Consider the following 21,792-nt stretch of genomic DNA (forward strand, 5'->3'; position numbering starts at 1 on the left):
CCGGTGTACTGACTTTGGCTACTCTGGAGCAGTATACTTTGCTGAAAGGCAAACAGGTCCTAAGTTGGGGTTCTTCACTGAGCTAAGATGTTGTTCAACTACTGAATCATGTAACTCTCACTTGTGACTGGTGGCCAAATGCCTGCTGAGGTGGTCCACAAGTGAACTCTGGGTGCCTGAGAGGGTGGCAACAGGGTGATGTGATTCTGTATGCACCAGTTCCATAAACTGACAGCTTCTATATACGCAGGGTGGGGGGCCCACCATGCCCCTCCCTGCTGATTTAGATAGAAATAGTGGCTCGGTTCTCTGACATTATGAGAACATGCTGGGATTGCAGAAATGCTTTGCAAGCCTCTCTTACTACTCTCAGTTCCAGAAGACTGATGTGCATTCTGACTTCCTGAGGTGTCCAAGTATCTTGTGCTGTGTGATTGTCCAGCCTATCAGGGAGACGTCTGTAATTATCATCTTGTCAGATGTGGGAAACAGAAAGGGAATTCCCATGCACACGTGTCCACCGTCACTCCATCATGCCAGAGAGGTCCTCATCTTGGAGTGAGTTGCCACTATGCTATTCATGTTGTGCTTGCTCAGTGTACATACTGTTCGAAGCCAAGCCTTCAGGCAAAGGTGGAGTCAGGCAAATGGCATCACATAAGTACATGATGCCATATAGCCCAGGAGAGCAAGGCGCACCCAATCTGATGTTTGAGGGTTGCGGGTAACCAGCTCTTTGAGAACACACATGGTGTGAAATCTGTCCATGAGGACGCAGGCCCCTGTCTTGACTGAATCCAAAGTTGCTCTGATCAATTCCACGGACTGTGTCAGAGTCAAGGTAGACTCTTCCATGTTTACACAGATTCCCAGGGATTCTAAAAGATTAAACAGTGACAAGGTTGATGTCAAGACTTCCAGGAGAGACCTGCTGGTCAGAAGCCAGTCATCTCTGTATGAGATGTCTGAGCTGAGCTGCTACTACTGGAAACACTTTTCTGAAGACTTGGGGAGCTGTACCTAACCCAAACAGGAGCACCCTGTATTGCTAGTGATGTAGGCCTATTACAAATCTGAGGAATCCTCTATGAGAGCGATGAATGTTCACATGAAAGTATGCATCTTTCATATTGAGAGCCATGAACATGTCTCTTTTTCTAGGGACGGTATTATCAATCCCAACATAACCATGCAGAATTTCAGTTTGCAAATAAAAATGTTGAGTTACTACAGGTCAAGAATGTGTCTCCAGACTCTGTTCTTCTTGGGGACTAGGAAATATTTTAAATAGAGCCCTTTTCCCCAGTATTGAGAGGGTACCCGCTGTATTGCTCCTTAGCGAAGAACAGATTGTACCGCCTGAAAGAGAATTCCCTCATGAGAGTGGTCCCTGAAAAGGGAGGGACATGGGGGCTTTGGGAGAGAGGTGAAGAAACTTCATGGTATGGCTAGAATGGATGATAAAATCAGATAAGTGACAGATATCACCTCCCAGTTTTGGGAAAATTTTCACTAGATGACCTCAAATAAATCTCATAAATTGGTATTGATTGATATTAGTTCACAGCTCTCTGGCATCATGTCAAAAGCATCTCTTGGTTGAAGGGTGAGGTCAGGTAGTCGTAGCTGGAGTGGGAGGCACCAGATATCTTTGATCTCTACATTCCTTGTCATTTGCAAGGTGGCTCATAGGAGTGTTAGTGATAAAAGGATTGAGGTAAGAGTCTTGGTTTGTAAGTTTGTTTATACTTCCTCTTTGGGGAAGGTGTATAAATACCCAGGAAGAGAAGCATTGCCCTAGATACTTTCAATATGTGCAGAAACTCGTCCATCTTCTCATGAATGGAATTAGTCTCAATTGTGGTCTGAATCTTCCTGGATGCCCCCGAAGACCAAAACCACAACTCCAACCGCATCACAATGTCAGTTGTGAAGGATCTCGATGCCGTATCAGCAGCATTGACTGCAGCCTGTGAAGAGGTCCTGGCCACCAGTCTGCCCTCATCAACAACGGCTTGAAATTGAGCCCAGTCCTCCTGAGGTTTGTCCTTAAACTCTAGAGTAGTTCAGAAAATCATATTTAGTGAGACAGGCCTCATAATTCAAGATCCTCAACTGTACAGTGGTAGATGCAAAGATCTTTCTCCCAGTAACATCGAGATGTTTGGCTTCCTTATCCGTGGGAGTTGTTATTAGGTGCTGTTGCCTGAATTTTTCAGTGGCCATCTGCAACACTAGGGAGTTTGGAGCAAGGTGAGAGAACAAGAACTGTGCTTCCTTAGCTGGCACAAAGTACCACTTCCCTGCCCTCTTGGGACTCGTGGCACAGATGGCAGGTGTGTGCCACACAGTTCTAGCTGGTTCCAGAATGGCTTCATTGACTGTGAGAGCACCCCAACTGGAGCCTTCATGGTGAAAGATATCCAGATGTTTGTGCTGAGGGTCCTGGATTGAATCTGGCTTGACAAAGCCCTGGCTGGGAGGATTTAGTTGGGGTTGGGTCCTGCTTTGAGCAGGGGGTTGGACTAGATGATCTCCTGAGGTCTCTTCCAACCCTAATCTTCTATGATTGTGTAGCTTAGACTAGTTCCAGAAGATTCTCAATCCCCTGTCTGGGCTGAATTTCCTAGGTGAAGGGGAAGCTGGTTCCACTGATACAGCCAATGCTCCTGAAGATGAAAAGATTGGCTCCAGGTCCATCAGTAGTGCCAGCAGATCGGGGGAGATGAAAATGCGGCTATGGGATGGAACCACAGATACAAACACTCTGGCAGAAGTCTATCTCCCTGATAACAAGGGAGATTGTGGGTCCAGGATGAAAATATTGTCTGGAACGATATAAGTCACAAGTACTTTCTGAGGTTGTGATCTGGATGGCAGTTCCTTAAAGGGTCATGATGATATTGCTGGTCAATGAGTCTCCGACCTGATTATTTCAACAGCTCTCAGTGTTTCCGTTTAGGTGGTACTGCAGTTAGTGTCAGGGTCAATGCAGAGACCAGTACTGAAGAAGTCTTGCTCCCATGAGTCTTGTCATGCAGTTTAAGAAGTCCTTCTGGCATGAAGACTTGACCAACTTGGACATGGTCAGCAAGGTATCTCTCCTCTTAGAGAGAGTCTAAGAGGGCATCTGCTTTTGAGTTTGAGACAGTGTCCCTTACTTTCATAAGGGGGCCCAGCCAAAGGGTCCTTCCCTGTGCCTCTCTCCACTCAGGAATCAGACAGAGAGCTAGGAGACACACTCCTTGCCAACTCCAGCCTACGTACAAGGGGTCTCCACAGACAGGGTTTGACAGGGGTCTCATTGCATTCTCCATAAAGTATTTTTGAAGTTAGAGCTCTTGCACCTGCTGCAGTCGGCTGGGGAAAGAGTGGCAAATACTGCACTTGGCAGAAATATGTGCCTCCGAAGGGCAGTAGAGGCAGTGCTGGTGATTATCACTGACTGAAAACATGCTGTGACATTCCCCTCTGGTGTTATCTGGACCAGTGATCTGCTAGGTCACTCCAATCCTTGACTCTGACAGCCAGCCTTACCCTGCTCTGCTATGAGAGCCCCCACTCCTGGGCTGTTCACGCACAGCCTCTGGCACGTAAGCTGCTTCTTGGATTGTGCAACTGAATGACACTAGCCAATATCTCCGGTCCCAGACACAACCCTAGGAACCTCCATCTTGAAGTCCAGTTATGCCCGCTGGACGCTGAAAGCTTATCTGAGTTCATCAATTTAACAAAGAAATTGATATGTACAAGGCTTGTTCTCCCAAGGGGAGTCTCTGACATGCTTCAAACCAAACGCACTGTTTCAGGTAGAATAAACAAACAAATGTATTAACTATGAAAGATAGATTTTAAGTGATTATAAGTCAAAGCATAACAAGCCAGGTTTGATCAAAGGAAATAAAAGCAAAAACGCATTATAAACTGATCTTAACAGTTCCAGTGCCCTTACAAACTTAGGCCTGGTCTACACTTCGGGGTTAGGTCAAATTTAGCCATATTAGGTCGATTTAAAAATGACTGCATCCATACAACCAACCCCATTCCGTCGACCTAAAGGGCTCTTAAAATCAACATCTGTACTCCTCCTTGATGAGGGGAATGGCGCTAAAATCAACCTTGCTGGGTCGAATTTGGGGTAGTGCGGACGCAAATCAACGGTATTGGCCTCTGGGAGCTATCCCAGAGTGCTCCATTGTGACCGCTCTGGACAGCACTTTGAACTCCGATGCACTAGCCAGGTACACAGGAAAAGCCCCAGGAACTTTTGAATTTCATTTCCTGTTTGGTCAGCGTGGCAAACTCAGCAGCACAGGTGACCATGCAGTCCCCCCAGAATTGCAAACGAGCTCCAGCATGGACCGAAAGGGAGACACTGGATCCAATTGCTGTATGGGGAGAAGCAACTGTGCAGACCAAACTCGGATCAAAAAGAAGAAATGCAAATATATTTGCCAAAATCTCACAGGGCATGTTGGACAGAGGCTACAACAGGGACACACAGCAGTGCCGCGTGAAAGTTAAGGAGCTCTGGCAACCCCACCAAAAGACAAAAGGAGGCAAACCGTCGCTCCGGGTCAGAGCCCCATAGATACCACTTCTATGATCAGCTGCATGGCATTCTAGGTGGGGAACCTACCACTATCCCACCACTGTCTGTGGACACCTGCAAGGGGGGAGTCTCACGCAACAGGGAGTAGGATTTGGGGGATGAGGAAGAGGAGGAAGAGGAGAATGTGCACCAGGCAAGCGGTGAATCCATTCTCCCCGGCAGCAAGGACCTTTTCATCACCCTGGAGCCAATACCCTCCCAAGGCGGGGTCCCCGGTCCTGAAGCTGGAGAAGGCACCTGTGGTGAGTGCACATTTGTAACTACAGTACAGGGTTTAAAAGCAATTGTGTTTAATATTTGATTTGCCCTGAAAAATTAGGATGCTCTCCTGGAGGTACTCTGAAAGCCTTTGCAGAAGGTTTCTGGGGAGGGCTGCCTTATTTCGTCCTCCACGGTAGGACACTTTACCACAACAAGCCAGTAGCAAGTATTCTGCAATCATTGCAGCACAAAGCATGGCAGCGAATGGTCCTTGGTTTTGGTTGCATTCAAGCAACATTCGGTCGTATCTTTCTGTGTTAGCCTCAGTAAAGCGATATCATTCATGGTCACCTCGTTGACATAGGGGAATTTTTGTAAGGGAACAGTAAGAGGACCCCATTCGTGCTGGGCTGTTTGCGCTTGGCTAAAAGGGATCATCCCAGAGAATAGCCACATGGAGTGGGGAGAGGGGTGAGAGGATCATCCCGGAGAATAGCCATGCGGTGGGGTGGGGGTAGGTGTGTGCTGCACATCCACCCAAAAACCGCAGTCCCTCCTTTTGAATGTGAAACCCAAACCATTGCTTGCTATGGGAAAGGAAGGCGCTGCAGTTTGAAAACATTCCCACATGTTATGAAGAAATAAGAAGCCAACCCCGTGTACCAAAAGGCTTACCATGGGTGACTGGAAACCAAATTCTGTTGCCCAGCAGTGTGTGGTGTGTCACCATACCGGCCAGCACTCAACATAAAAGGCAAAATGCGACCTTATACCTAAAGCTCCACGCTTGCTGCGGTATGGCATCTGCATGGGTAACCCAGGAAAAAAGGTACAAAATGATTTTCTGCTGTTGCTTTCATGGAGGGAGGGACAACTGACGACATGTACCTGAAACTACCCGCGACAATGTTTTTGCCCCATCAGGCATTGAGAGCTTAACCCAGAATTCCAATGGGCAGCGGAGACTGCGGGAACTGTGGAATAGCTACCCACAGTGCACCGCTCTGTAAGTCGATGCTAGCCATGGTAGTGAGGATGCACTCTGCCGACTTAATGTGCTTAGTGGGGACATACGCAATCGACTTTATAAAATCGATTTCTAAAAATTGACTTATATAAAATGGACCTAATTTCGTAGTGTAGACATACTCTTAGATGCTTCTCACCACAGGCTGGCTGGTTTCCCTTCAGCCAGGCTCTCCCCTTTGATCAGAGCTTCAGTCGCTGGGTGGTGATGTCTGTAGATGGAGGTGGAAGAGAGAGGAAGAGCATGGCAAATGTCTCTCCCTCATGTCCTTTCTTCCTTCTTGACTTTAGCCCCCTCCCCTTCAGAGTCAGGTGAGCTTTACCTCATCACAGTCCCAAACTGACCAGAGGAAAGGGTGTGACCCACTCGAGAGTCCAACAGATCCTCTGTTGCTGCCTAGGCCAGTGTCGTTTGTTCCTGTGAGGCTAGGCTGGGTTTGTCCCATACATGTCTTGATGAGGTGTGAACTGCCCCTCTGCTTTTGGTGAGTTTTTGCCTGGGCTTGCTTTAAGCCATGAAAACACATTCTCAGCCTCATAACTACATACATGAAATTACAACCTATAACATTACTATAACATTAGTATAACAACTACTATAACATTATTATAACAACAATGCTCAGTGAATCATGAGCCTTTTGAAGACACCTGACATGACTAACTTTTCATTAGATACCACACAATCATATTATAAGGATGAATGTGGGGGTGCTGGGTGTTCCCCGAGGTACAAAACGCCACACATGCAGGGGGAAAAACACAGGTATTGAAGCCTGAAATCCTGGGCATAATCCAAGTCCCACACTGGGCGACCAAGAAGGTTCCCTGGAGTGGAGATTCTAACACTATAACTACAACCATCAAAAACTCCAATTAACAGCAAACTAAGAATAATATAACTTTGCATATATTTACAGGATGGAAAGAAAGGAGAAGCTCTGGACATTGGAGGATTCTGACTCAGTCCATGAAGTGGTAAGAGAGAACTGGCAGTTGGTCCTCCCTTCCACTTATATTTTTGGTGCGGTGCACAAGTAGAACTGGGGCACAGGTGTGGACCAACAGACATTGCTTGCAAAAACTCTCCAGTCATGCGTGCATGCATACCCAGAGTGGAATATATAAAAGGACCAGCACTCAACAAAGACTAGGTTTTATAGCCAAATAAAACAAGATGCTTTGGTTCTTGTTCTTCTGGTATCATTCTATGTTATTTGGTTTACTCATTAGCTGCAACCAGTACAAAGAAACCCAGTACCAGGTATGAATAGAAAAATTCTGCTCCCGAAGAGAAGACTTTGTATTTCTTGCTTGCCTTCTTCAACATAGGAGCAGCAATTGCAGGTGTCTACTATACATTTCTTGCCAGATCCAACAGTACCTGGTTAATCAGGAATGAACAAAACCTGACATGGGTGAATGAAGTATGTCGTGAGGATTCTTACACCTCCTCAGGAGGACTTTGTATACCCTCAGCTACCCTTCTCAGCAAGTCCTGAAAATTTTTCAAATTATTTGGGTTAGATGGAGTGGAGGGTCAAGGATGATATAGCTGTTGGCCCAGGTAGATCTCCCATTTCAGGAAGCTCTTCCTCAGAACAGGCAGGTTCTCATGAAGCCACCTGAGAGGAGCACGTTGTGGAGCTGTGGAAGAGTACTGCCTCCCTCTGTCGGGGGTGGGTGATAAAGAGGTGTGGCATTCTAAAGTCAGTATGGACCCTCCAGGACCAGGCAACTCTGGAACATTACAGCGATAAGGGTCTGAAGGTCATGGAGTACGATACCAGGGCATACGAGTACCCAATAGTCTCTGTTGAATGAATCCTGGATTCTCTTCCCAATCCATAAAAATCACAAAAAGGGGCCTATCAGGAATATTATTTCTATTATTAATATGACAGTAGCTCCTAGCAGCCCAACATGTAGAAGAATGTTGTCCACTCCTCTTTGACTCAGATGAAGAGAAAACAGAACATTCAACATCCAAAGGGGGGGGGGGGTGCATCGAAACTGGGTTGCTAGGGTGCAAGGAGAGTCTAGGTCCTACACTTGTAGGAGCAGTCAGACCAGGTGATACTGTGACCTGCAATACCTTTGATACCGGATGTATCAATGACAGACTGTTCACACTTGTAGAGGAGAGTAGTGATTCAGTTTCCTCCAAAACTTCTAAATATCCATGTTTCACATACTTCACCAGTACGGAACAGGGCAGTGCCACAAACATTGGAGCCAGAGTGGAGTGCATCAACGTTGATTGTGCCAACGTAGTCAGCATTGATACAGCTGCCACTGAAGGGAGTGTAGATAGTTTTGTTGGCACCAATGTGACCGTTAGGAAAACTGCCAGCGCCAATGATGCTGGTACTGTGGTAGTTAACATCAAAGCAGTTGGTACTGAGGTAGGGGCCAATTAAGTACATTGATAACGGTAGTGAAGACTCTGTAGCATGCTCCCTCAGAATTCTTACAGTAACCATATTTGGCCGATAAGTCTCCTTGGAATGGGAGCAACGAGGGGATTTAAATCTGTTTGTAGAGAAAGTTTTCACAGGAGATCCACCTCTCACTATCCCCAAAGAGTGATGCTCCTTTTGCTCAGAAAGCTTTTTGTCTGTCCTGCCAGAAACAGAAGCCAAAGCCTTGGAAAATGCAGCTCTAGAGCACTCCTGGAAAGAGATGAAACTTGTCGAGGGGACCAGAAGCACCAGGATCCCAAGTCAGTCTCTCAGAGTTGTCCAATAAAAAACTATCTATAAACAGACTTCTCTGACTTTTGAAGTTCTTTTTAAGAAGGATTTACAGATAGTACATTTGCTTGGGATATATGACTCCCCCAAACAAGAGAGGCATATGGCATTTATAGGTATTGTCCCCTTGCAAAGGGCTTTGCTGGAAACTTGGTGTTAGACATCCTAAAGTCTTGGTACCAGGAAAAAAATACCAGAGCAAAGGAAAAAACTGAAGTCCATCAGGTTGGTCCAACTGGTAGCCCATAAGGCAATTCCACACAACCCCTGAATGTGTCCGCCCTGCAGCAGACCTAATCCACAAATTGACATCCTCCCCATGGCAATGTACGTAAGAGTTCATGCCAAATGTCAGGCGCCATTTTCTTTCTATGGATTGTGGGGGTGCTGCTTACTGAGGAGCACAAGGACATGTGTGGTCCCAATGGACACTGCTGGCTAACACACTCAAATATCAAGAGCATGGGGTGTATGCACGCAAAGAATGGAATATATATTATAGACAGACAGATATAAAAATAAAATAAACAAGCATCTGAAACAGAACGTGTGCTTTCTGATATCAAAGAGGGAAGTGTTCATTTAACATTTTTCCAGAGTGTAGGCACGAAGCATAGTCAGAAGCAATTTTTAGTACATACAATTTTATCAGACAATTTTTCAAACATGGTTAGGAATATGCTTCAAAGATTAACACAATTTACATACCAGGTTTACTACATATTAAGTATGTTAAAAAAGATGGCAATAATATATTTTTTTTTTATAGTGGAAGAAGTATTTTTTCAGTATTTAGTTTTAAAACATACTTTGTTAAAGATGGAACAGGCTTTCAATTTTCAAAATAGTTAATTTATTTGAGATCAAGCATTGTAATTTCAACTGCAAAGGCTGTTATGAGTGAAATTTTAACAATTTTTAACTACAGCATTCACTATCAACAGTATTATTTGCAAAAATATTTATCAGTTATCTTTATAATCTATTTATCAAATTGTAAATGCTGCACTCTAAAACTTATTTTGCTATTTCTGTCTATAAAATGGCCTGGTGTGAAAAGAGTCAGTGATGAAACACTGAAGAAATAAAAGGATCAAATCTAGTTTAACAACGAAGTGACAGAAAATATTGTGGCTCTAATTCCAGCAATCTTAAATCTTCAGAAAGTGAAATCATTAGGTAATTAAAAACAAAAAAACAAAAAACACACCTTTTCTTTCTAGATGTGTAAATGCTGTCTTGTAATATTATAAGTAAAGTGTTCCTGCATTGACAAGATATATAACATTAAATCTTCTTTGTGGACACTGGTCAGCAATTCATAAAACTAGCTGAAGTAATGCATGACATTATTTATACTTTATCCTCGCAAGAGAACTCTCAACTTTCTCCTCCAACGTTCCATTAAAAAGGCAATATCAAAATTCAATTATAAGCAATACTTCATCAGAAAGCATCAATATGCAAAAACAGTGACACATTTGCTAAAGGAAGTGCATTATCCCAGAGATTTGAAACACTAACGCTGCCTTCCACCACTATGCAGTTTAAGTGTTTTTAGAATTAACTACTGTCAACGGATTTGGGTGAAAAAAATGTACATGGAAGAAAATCTTTCTATTCAAAGTGCTGTTAAGAAATAACATATTGTGGTTACCTTGGAGTAGGTATATTTACAAATGAGCTGCCAGAGAGTTAACTTGCCAAACTTAATAAAAAAAACCACAAACAAAAAAACTCAACACCTGCTCTGCAGTATATTAGCAGTTCAATGTCACAGTGGTCTGTCAGTATCTGGCTCTCCCTTTCTTCAGGGAAGAGCCCACAGTCATGCATTCGATGAAGTCATCTTTAGCTCACAAAAGCTTATGCTCAAATAAATTTGTTAGTCTCGAAGGTGCCACAAGTACTCCTTTTCTTTTTGCGGATACAGACTAACATGGCTGCTACTCTGAAACAGTTGTCAGAGGTCCTGCTTCAGGTGTGCTGTCTGAATCCCAGTTAGACTAAGCCAGTGCAAGCTCCATGTATGATGGAAAGATTTGATACAGTAGAAACAGTTGTTTTTCCACTATTTAAGATTAAAGGAAGTTTTTAGGACAGACATCAAAGTAACAGAAACTGCACTGCAAGGTTATATATACACAATCACAAAGACTGAAATTCATTAAACTTGGTCAACTGGTATATTTAGCATGCCACTTTGCAGGCAAATTACTGTACTGTCTCTGGCAAGGAAAGACAATTGTGCCCGCACGGAATGCCAAAAACCCAAGAATGGATTTAACAGTGACTTTACGGTAGATGAAGCATGCATTTTTACCAGTATCCAATATTAAATATTTCCTGTTGTAGAACTCTCATGCAACATTCATTATATTTCTTGAAGATTAATATCAACATTAGTACTAAGAAATAATTGTACAAGGTCACTGATAAGAAATGTTAGGCTTTTCAAAAATCATTTCCTTTCATAGCTACATCATTTACCACTATGGATTCTGTTCTATATATTGAAAGAAAGATGATGAATTCATATCTTAAATGTGTTAGTCTCTAAGGTGCCAAAAGTACTCCTGTTCTATATTCCACTAGTTACTAGAGAGAATGTTAAACAGAAACTTAGTCCCACGTGACATTCTAACAAAAAAGTTAGCAATCTACAAAAATCAACATAGCCCATAGTACAGTGGAAACTGGTAAACAGATCATAAAACAGAATGGTCATCCAGTGGGGTCCTGTGTTGGATCATATTAAAGAAGTTCTATATTAAAATCACAAATGAGTTTGATTCCCCATAGTTTAAATTCTAGGGTATTACTTTAATTAAGAGGTCTCTTGGTTTTTGGTACTGTTTCTCTCCCTCAATGTGTGAAACTTGCAAGCTGCTAATTGTGTTAGTACATTCTAAGACAGAGTCTGTTCTCAAAGCAATTCTTTGTAACAACAACTACTCACACAGAGAGAGACTCAAAGCAATACTCCGTAACAACAGAAACAACACCCACAGACTCCCCACCCTTTTGTTGTATTCATCTCGCTTTGTTAACAATTGTGATTAAAATAGAGATAGAGGATGTATGTGGATGGATGCTTGGTGTGGATAATAACTGAATGATCAGGGAGGTGCCAGCCTAAGAATCCAGTGTCCATTGGCTGAAGAAGGTGTCAAGTGAAAGTAAGTACAAATGCAAAGCAAGATTAGAATTAATTAGCCTTGCATAATGACTTAGACTGGGAGTGGCTAAGTCATTATGCAAGGTAGCCTATTTCCCCTAGTTTTTTCCTACCCCCCCCCCCCCAGATGTTCTGGTTTAACTTGGATTTAAACTTGGAGAGTCGTCAGTTTGGATGAGCTATTACTAGCAGGAGAGTGAGTTTGTGTGTGTGGTTTTTGGGAGGGGGGGGAGGGGGTGAGAGAACCTGGATTTGTGCAGGAAATGGCCCAACTTGATTATCATGCACATTGTGTAGAGAGTTGTCACTTTGGATGGGCTATCACCAGCAGGAGAGTGAATTTGTGTGGGGGGGTGGAGGGTGAGAAAACCTGGATTTGTGCTGGAAATGGCCCAACTTGATGATCACTTCAGATAAGCTATTACCAGCAGGACAGTGGGGTGGGAGGAGGTATTGTTTCATATTCTCTGTGTGTATATAAAGTCTGCTGCAGTTTCCACGGTATGCATCCGATGAAGTGAGCTGTAGCTCACGAAAGCTCATGCTCAAATAAATTGGTTAGTCTCTAAGGTGCCACAAGTACTCCTTCGATACTTTAAATGACTGCTTCTTGAAGCAGCTGGTAGAGGAACCCACAAGGGGAGAGGCAACTCTTGATCTAGTCCTGAGTGGAGCGCAGAATCTGGTCCAAGAGGTAACTATAACAGGACCGCTTGGAAATAGTGACCATAATATAACAACTTTTAACATTCCTGTGGTGGGAAGAACACTTTAACAGCCCAACACTGTGGCATTTAATTTCAGAAAGGGGAACTATTCAAAAATTAGGTCAGTGAAACAGAAATTAAAAGGTACAGTGACGAGAGTGAAATCCCTGAAAGCTGCATTGAAACTTTTCAAAGACACCATAATAGGGGCTCAACTTAAATGTATACCCAAATTAAAAAAAAACACAGTAAAAGAACTAAAAAAGAGCCATCGTGGCTTAACCATGTAAAAGAAGCAGTGAGAGATAAAAAGACATCTTTTACAAAGTGGAAGTCAAATCCTAGTGAGGTAAATAGAAAGGAGCATAAACACTGCCAAATTAAATGTAAAAATGTAATAAGCCAAAAAGGAGTTTGAAGAACAGCTAGCTAAAAACTCAAAAAGGTAATAAAATGTTTTTTAAGTACATCAGAAGCAGGAAGCCTGCTAAACAACCAGTGGGGTCCCTGGACGATCGAGATACAAAAGGAGCACTTAAAGACGATAAAGTCATCACAGAGAAACTAAATGAATTCTTTGCTTCGGTCTTCACGGCTGAGGATGTTAGGGAGATTCCCAAACCTGAGCCATTTTCTGTAGGTGACAAATCTGAGGAATTGTCACAGATTGAAGTGTCACTAGAGGAGGTTTTGGAATTAATTGAGAAACTTAACAGTTACAAGTCACCGGGACCAGATGGCATTCACCCAAGAGTTCTGAAAGAACTCAAATGTGAAATTGTGGAACTATTAACTATGGTTTGTAACCTGTCCTTTAAATCAGCTGCTGTACCCAATGACTGGAAGATAGCTAATGTAACGCCAATATTTAAGAAAGGCTCTAGAGGTGATCCTGCCAATTACAGACCGGTAAGTCTAACATCAGTACCGGGCAAATCAGTTGAAACAATAGTAAAGAATAAAATTGTCAGACACATAGAAGAACATAAATTGTTGGGCAAAAGTCAACAAGATTTCTGTAAAGGGAGATCATGTCTTACTAATCTATTAGAGTTCTTTGAGGGAGGTCAAAAAAACATGTGGACAAGAGGAATCAAGTGGACATAGTGTACTTAGATTTCCAGAAAGTCTTTAACAAGGTCCCTCACCGAAGGCTCTTATGTAAATTAAGCTGTCATGGGGTAAGAGGGAAGATCCTTTCAAGGATTGAGAACTGGTTAAAAGACAGGGAACAAAGGGTAGGAATAAGTGGTAAATTTTCAGAATGGAGAGGGATAACTAGTGGTGTTCCCCAAGGGTCAGTCCTAGGACCAATCCTATTCAACTTATTCGTAAATGATCTGGAGAAAGGGGTAAACAGTGAGGTGGCAAAGTTTGCAGACGATACTAAACTGCTCAAGATAGTTAAGACCAAAGCATATTGTGAAGAACTTCAAAAAGATCTCACAAAACTAAGGGACTGGGCAACAAAATGGCAAATGAAATTTAATGTGGATAAATGTAAAGTAATGCACATTGGAAAAAATAACCCCAACTATACATACAATATGATGGGGGATAATTTAACTATAACTAATCAGGAGAAAGATCTTGGAGTCATCGTGGATAGTTCTCTGAAGACATCCACGCAGTGTGCAGCGGCAGTCAAAAATGCAAACGGGATGTTAGGAATCATTAAAAAAGGGATAGAGAATAAGATGGAAAATATCTTATTGCCCTTATATAAATCCATGGTACGCCCACATCTTGAATACTGCGTACAGATGTGGTCCCCTCATCTCAAAAAAGATATAATGGCATTAGAAAAGGTTCAGAAAAGGGCAACTAAAATGATTAGGGGTTTGGAATGGGTCCCATATGAGGAGAGATTAAAGAGGCTAGGACTTTTCATCTTGGAAAAGAGGAGACTAAGGGGGGATATGATAGATAAAATCATGAGTGGTGTGGAGAAAGTGAATAAGGAAAAGTTATTTACTTGTTCCCATAATATAAGAACTAGAGGCCACCAAATGAAATTAATCAGTAGCAGGTTTAAAACAAATAAAAGGAAGTTCTTCTTCACTCAGCGCACAGTCAACCTGTGGAACTCCTTGCCTGAGGAGGTTATGAAGGCTAGGACTATAAGAGGGTTTAAAAGAGAACTGGATAAATTCATGGAGGTTAAGTCCATTAATGGCTGTTAGCTAGGATGGGTAAGGAATGGTGTCCCTAGCCTCTGTCAGAGGGTAGAGATGGATGGCAGGAGAGAGATCACTTGATCATTACCTGTTAGGTTCACTCCCTCTGGGGCAGCTGGCATTGGCCACTGTCGGTAGACAGTATACTGGGCTGGATGGACCTTTGGTCTGACCCAGTATGGCTATACTTATGTTCTTATATATGCACTTTGCATTGGATGGAGTTAGAGAGAGATATCTGTGGATGACCCCAGGTAAGACATACCTTTTGAAAATCCTTATTGTTCAGCTCGCACTGAATCCACCACTGTGATCTTTAATCTCACTAGATAAATCGCTGAAATCTGTGTGCAGTATGATATGCACCAATTCCATAGTTTTCTGGCTTTAGTGCATAAGGACTGGGATCTTGCTTCTCCTTGACGATTGATATAATATACCATTGTTCTGATGAGGTGGCACCTGATGTGGATGGAGAAGTGGTGGGAAGTGTATCAAATTGCTCTGAGCTCTCATATGTTGATATGGAAGATAGCCTCTTTAGGGATCCATCTTTCCCGAGTTCTGAGGTGTTGGGAGTGTATGCAGTGGCCAGCTCATGCCCCTTGCTCCCCGCTCCTCCTTGGGCCTGGTTCCAAGGGGTCAAGTGAGCCTTAAATGTGCTGGAGGGAGCGGAGACTTCGGATCACTTGGCCCCTGTCCCCAGCAGCCGGGCCCGGGCAGGGAGCAGAATCATCGAATCATAGAATATTAGGGTTGGAAGAGACCGCAGGAGGCTATCCAGTCCAATCCCCTGCTCAAAGCAGGACCAACACCCACTAAATCATCCCAGCCAGGGCTTTGTCAAGCCAGGCCTTAAAAAGCTCTAAGGATGGAAAAAAGAAAAGGAGTACTTGTGGCACCTTAGAGACTAACAAATTTATTTGAGCATAAGCTTTCGTGAGCTAAAGCTCACTTCATCGGGTGCATTCAGTGGAAAATACAGTGGGGAGATTCATATACACAGAGCTCCCCACTGTATTTTCCACTGAATGCATCCGATGAAGTGAGCTGTAGCTCACGAAAGCTTATGCTCAAATAAATTTGTTAGTCTCTAAGGTGCCACAAGTACTCCTTTTCTTTTTGCGAATACAGACTAACACAGCTGCTACTCTGAAACCTCTAAGGATGGAGATTCCACCACCTCCCTATGTAACCCATTCCAGTGCTTCACCACCCTCCTAGTGAAATAGTGTTTCCTAATATCCAACCTAGACCTCGCCCACTGCAACTTGAGACCATTGCTCCTTGTTCAGTCATCTGCCACCACTGAGAACAGCCTACCTCCATCCTCTTTGGAACCCCCCTTCAGGTAGTTGAAGGCTGCTATCAAATCTCCCCTCACTCTTCTCTTCTGTAGACTAAATAACCCTGGTTCCCTCAGCCTCTCCTCGTAAGTCATGTGCCCCAGCCCCCTAATCATTTTTGTTGCCCTCCATTGGACACTCTCCAATTTGTCCACATCCCTCGTGTAGTAGGGGGACCAAAACTGGACACAATACTCCAGGTGTGGCCTCACCAGTGCCAAGTAGAGGGGAAATAATCACTTCCCTCGATCTGCTGGCAATGTCCCTATTAATGCAGCCCAATATGCCGTCGGCCTTCTTGGCAACAAGGGCATACTGCTGACTCATATCCAGCTTCTTGTCCACTGTAATCCCCAGGTCCTTTTCTGCAGAACTGCCGCCTAGCCAGTCGGTCGGTCGGTCCCCAGCCTGTAGCGGTGCATGGGATTCTTCCTTCCTCAGTGCAGGACTCTGCACACGTCCTTATTGAACCTCATCAAATTTCTTTTGGCCCAAGCCTCCAATTTGTCTAGCTCACTCTGGACCCTATCCTTACCCTCCAGCGTATCTACCTCTCCCCCCCAGCTTAGTGTCATCTGCGAACTTGCTGAGGTTGCAATTAATCCCATCGTCCAGATCATTAATTAAGATGTTGAACAAAACCGGCCCCAGGACCAGCCCCTAAGGCACTCAGCTTGATACCGGCTGCCAACTAGACATGGAGCCATTGAGCCCAACAGTCTAGCCAGCTTTCTATCCACCTCTTAGTCCGTTCATCCAGTCCATACTTTTTTAACTTGCTGGCACGAATACTGTTGGAGACCATCAAAAGCTTTGCTAAAGTCAAGATACATCACGTCCACCGCTTTCCCCATACCCACAGTGCCAATTATCGCCCCCCCCGCCCTTTTTTTTTTTTTTTTTTTTTTTTTTTTTTAGGTATTTTGTCCAAAATTTATTGACGGTCAGATGGGTGAGGCTACAGGGACAGTATGCAAGTCATGTTCTCCCCTCACATTCTAGAGACGTGTTTAAAGCCTTCTGTTCACATCTTGACACTTAATGTTGCTCTGTGTCTGAATCCCATGCTCTTGAATCATCTGTATTTGTCTGTGCAGCCAACTGCACAGGTAGTCCCACCCATCTCAGACACACTTTAGTTTTGCTTTCGTCTGAAGGAGCATCCTTCTGTAAGCCTTGCCCTTCCTCCAGTGGGCTGGCAAAGCACAGTTGAGCAGCCAACACAAAAAACTACAGTCTGAGCATGGCTGAATACAGTGGTGATTTTATAGCAACCTGGACACTTCACGTCCATGAAATAGGAGTTTGGACTCTGAAGCAGACGCTTCTTCTTGTGTTTCCACTTCTCCTCCCCTCAGGGGAGGGATGCAGCAGGTCTTTCGCCGGAGGCATGTTCGCTTGGAGGTAGAAGGCAATCAGGTTGGTCACGCATGACTTGCCCTTGGTGAATCCATGTTGACTGTTCCTGATCACCTTTACCTCCAACTGCTTCAAAATGGATTTCTTGAGGACCTGTTCCATGATTTTGCCAGAAGCTGCCGCCTCCCCAGCCAGGCTCTCTCAGGAAGCTGCTATGCTGCACAGAGCAGCGACCCAGAGCGGCCAGCATGAGAAGCGGCTGGTCCCCACCTTCTCCACTCACCACCCAGGCCAGGCTGCCAGGGACTGGATCCAACCATCCTGGGGGACAGAGCCCTTCTCCCTCACCCCCGGCAGGCCAATCTTGGGAGGCACTTGACCCCACATCCTCCCCCCCCACCCCCCCTCCCACACGCATCCCCTCTGCCCACAATGGTAAATAGGTTGAGAACCACTGATTTATGCATTTGGTACTAGGGACAAAGCACAAGCTATAAAATATCAATATTTACAAAGCTGCATGAACAGCCAGTCAATAACGTTAACAAATCTAAAGCTAAATATACAACACAAAAGTTTATGTAGCCCAACGCACTTGTAAGCGCATTAATATCTGATCATAAGTAACAGTCATTACTTCATTTAGTTTCTAAAGTTTTCAGCTTGTTTTTTTTTTTTTTAAATCAGCATGTCAAATACTGGTTTACTATACAAATCAAGAATGTCCAAGTAGTTGGGAAAATTCTTGTATCTTAATTGCCCCCCTATTCCTACTACGAAATGACAGCCAGAAAAGTTTGTCATGGAATCACCACCAGCACCTTCCAGCTAAGGATCTCAAAGTGATTTACAAAGAGTAATAACTGAATTTCAAAAGAACCCTGGAAACAGTGGGTGCGCACATGCACATCTGCACGTAACAATGGTTTATCACTAGCATCAAAATAACTGGGGAAAAGCTGAAATACAGCATGAAAAGTTGACAATGAAATTTAGCAGAGTTATAAGATAGGGGGCTGGGAGGGAGAGTAAGAATAAGGAGTGGGAGTGGAGAATGCACTTCACATATGCAACATCACTTCATATATTTTACCAGAGGTTTGAAGGAGAGGTAGGCTGCACACATTGCACATGCTCAGCCCCCTGCCTTGTTCCCCTGAGCATCCTCCGTCCATGCAGCTATATTTCATATTTTATAAAGGGTATATACTAGTCCAGTGGCCAAATTCATGCTTTATAAATTGTGCAGCCTGGCATATTCAGTGAAGATTTTGTATAGTACATGCTGAAGAATAATCCGCAGCTCCCTTCTTCTAAAATGCACCTTCAACAATGGAATTAAATTTTAGAGATGGCTCTCTGAAAGCTAATCAATGAACCTGTAAAATGTTTCTGCCTCAGCACTTCAAAATCCACCTGCAAGATCTCCAGCCTCTACTTTAAAAAAAAAAAAAAAAAAAATACAAGCTGGGGGTAGAGGGGTGGAGTAGTAAGGAGAACTACAGGATAAACTTTCATCAACCTTGCTGAAGCCTATCAATATACCTCATACGTTATTCAGAAATAGCAGAATCCATTGACATTCCTCTGGTTTTAGTGATTTAACATTTGGCTTAAATTAAGGATTCTACAGACTACTTCAGAAGAGAGAAATCCACTCATGGGCATCCGAACTGCCTCGGAACAATGGGTGCAAGAGACTGAATACGGATATACAGTCTGTGATTTAAAAACCTGGAACCAGGACCAGGCTTACAGAGATTGCCAGAGTTCAGTTCAACTTACAGTCCTCAGGAAGTCTGTGTATATTGTACTAGAGTACTAGGGATCTGAATCTGGTTAACTGTGATTGTGTGACTGGAAATTGCCTATGAAATTGCCATACACTAGCCAGATGATGAGACGGAATGAACTGACAGCCCTACTTCCCCCTTTAAGGCTGTCAAAAGAAACCTAGCTAGATAACTTGGGCCTGCTCTACACACATTTTTTGTACTGGTACCACCTCCCACCCCCATCTCCGTATGGATGAGGTTACTGTTGGTAAAAAGGTACCTTATACCAGTTTAGCTATTCCTGTGCAGGACTGGCCTGTACCAGTATACAGCACCTTTATACTGGTCTAACTGCATCCACAATAAAGGAATTGTACTGGCATAACTATAATGGTATATTATTTGCTATTCTTCTTGTGTGGAGACAAATGCTTGCTTTACTATTTCCATCATCACAGAGCCCTCAGTAGGAGTGTTACATCACTTGTGGCTTGTTCAGAATGTAGCCATGATTCAACAGAGGTCCACAAGACAGCAAAACCCTAGAGAGCGAAAAAAATTCCCCCTTCTCTTGTCCTTATTTCTAGCTGGAGCCAAATTAATTCAAATTGCACAACGCAGTGTCTACACTAGCCCCATGTTGACGCGTAGATGTCGACACAAGCGCTACGCTTCTCGCGGAGGTGGAGTACAGAAGTTGACTTTACAAGCCCTTTAGGTCCATGGAAGGGACTCAGTAGTGTAGACACACACATGATTAACTCAACCTAATACGGCTTATGTTCAACTAACTATGTAGTGTAGACCAGGCCTAAGCCTACTTAACTGGGTTGGTATAGTATAAATACTGAAAAGGAGGTGGGGGGACGAAGCTAAATTAATCAGAGTCTGTCTGAGCTTGAAATTACTTTTGTGAGGTCCAACACTGTCAAGCAAAGAAAAACACAGCAAAGAAAAACCCGTGGATGGCCTGTATCAACTGACTCAGGCTCGTGGAGCTCAGGCTGCGGGGCTGTTTCATTCCTGTGTAGACTTCCAGACTCTGGGACCCTCCCTACTTGCTATGTCCTATAGCCTGGGCTCCAGCCTGAGCCCAGAAATCTACAATGCAATAAAACACTCCCGCAACTCAAGCCCCACATGCCCAAGTCAGCACAAACCAGACACATGTGTCTAGTTGCGGTATAGACATACTCGGGGGACCTGCTTTCATAGTCCATAGCAAGTAAGCTGGCAGTACGGCCAAATGCTTACAGGACAGCAACTATGCACAAAATCTTTTCCATTAGTTCTAAAAAATTTTCCCTGATTTTCTCCATGACAATATTTTATATGTAAGCAGGCCTGGGCTTATCAGTACTCATCAATGATAGATGATTCACACAATGATAAAACATAGCACTTCAAAATAACTACCCCATTACTTTTTCCAAATATGAACAGAATGCTTTAAGTCAAAGATGCATAAATAGTCTTCACTGAAGACATTTCTCACTTCTATTTTTTTATATATTACTGGTCAAAGCAAAATCAACATTCAAGACCATAGTATTTTAGAGTTTTTATTGTCTGGGTAAATGATGCACATAGAATATATATACACCATTTACCCAGACAATAAAAACTCTGAAATACTATGATCTTGAACGTTGATTTTGCTTTGACCGGTAATAAAGCCTTGTAATACTACTTGGAAAATAAACTTCTGCAGATTTACTGTAAATAATTTTTAAAACTTTACATATGCACCTCAAAATACCCAGAGAAAAGAACATTTTAGAATATGCATACAAAATATAATTTAACTCAGTCATTTAAAAAAATTACACAAGTGCAAAAAAAAAGCAGTAAACTTAATCTACAGAAGTTATAATGGAAATGTTGACAGCACAATATTACAACATCAGTGGATGAGGGGACAAACCTCAGGTTCCATTATAACATGGATCTAATTCCTGTTAGATATGTAGATTTGCTATAGCTAACTTCTATTAAAAGAATTAGATCCATGTTATAATGGAACCCGAGGTTTGTCCCCTCAAGACTAACTGCTGGCAACTATTTTATCGACATGGATAATGAACTACAAAATGATCAAGATATCACAAATTTTCAAAGAGAAAAAATTACTTGTAATTCTTGTTTGGTGAAGAAGGTATTTCATTGAGATATAATAAATTAACACTGATGAAGAAGTTAGGAGTGAATGCCAAAGAATTGGGGGTGCCTGCTGCAGAATTTGGTCCCATTTTGTTGTGCTGTACTTAGGACCTGCTCATTGATTTTTCTCAAAAGCATATTGCATTGATTAAGATTAATAACTGATTAGACAAAGGCCAAAACTTCTACAATCTCCTATAAGATGCAAGAAAAAGACCATAACACAATAAGAACAAAGGGTATGAATGAATAGGTCTTTTATATGACAATTGTGAACTTCATGTTCCTTAAATGAAAGTGGGTAGAATCCCTGGCACACATCAGCATGAAGGTACATTAGAGTCAATCAAAAAAAACTGCACTTTGGCTTGTTTGTTTTGTTTACTTTATTTATAATGTATAAATCGAAGTGAAAATGAACACAAAATCTCAACTCTAATCCAGAAAAATATATCAAGACAGACACAGAATCAGCTCCTGCCCCACAGCAGATATGGG

The 21,792-nt window shown here is 43.0% G+C and overlaps 1 protein-coding gene and 1 pseudogene across 5 annotated transcripts in view; both read right to left on the minus strand.

Annotated features, from left to right (window-relative positions):
- Nucleotides 1-21,792, minus strand: part of FBXW7 (F-box and WD repeat domain containing 7) — a 274,351-nt gene that overhangs the window by 136,995 nt on the left and 115,564 nt on the right. The gene's annotated exons all lie outside the window — the stretch shown is intronic.
- Nucleotides 17,120-17,392, minus strand: LOC311519981 (small ribosomal subunit protein eS27 pseudogene; annotated as a pseudogene). Its single transcript has one exon. The product of its transcript is annotated as a small ribosomal subunit protein eS27 pseudogene (transcript).

Source organism: Lepidochelys olivacea, assembly GCF_965140295.1.
Source record: "Lepidochelys olivacea isolate rLepOli2 genome assembly, chromosome: 4".
In the NCBI taxonomy this organism is placed as follows: domain Eukaryota; kingdom Metazoa; phylum Chordata; order Testudines; family Cheloniidae; genus Lepidochelys; species Lepidochelys olivacea.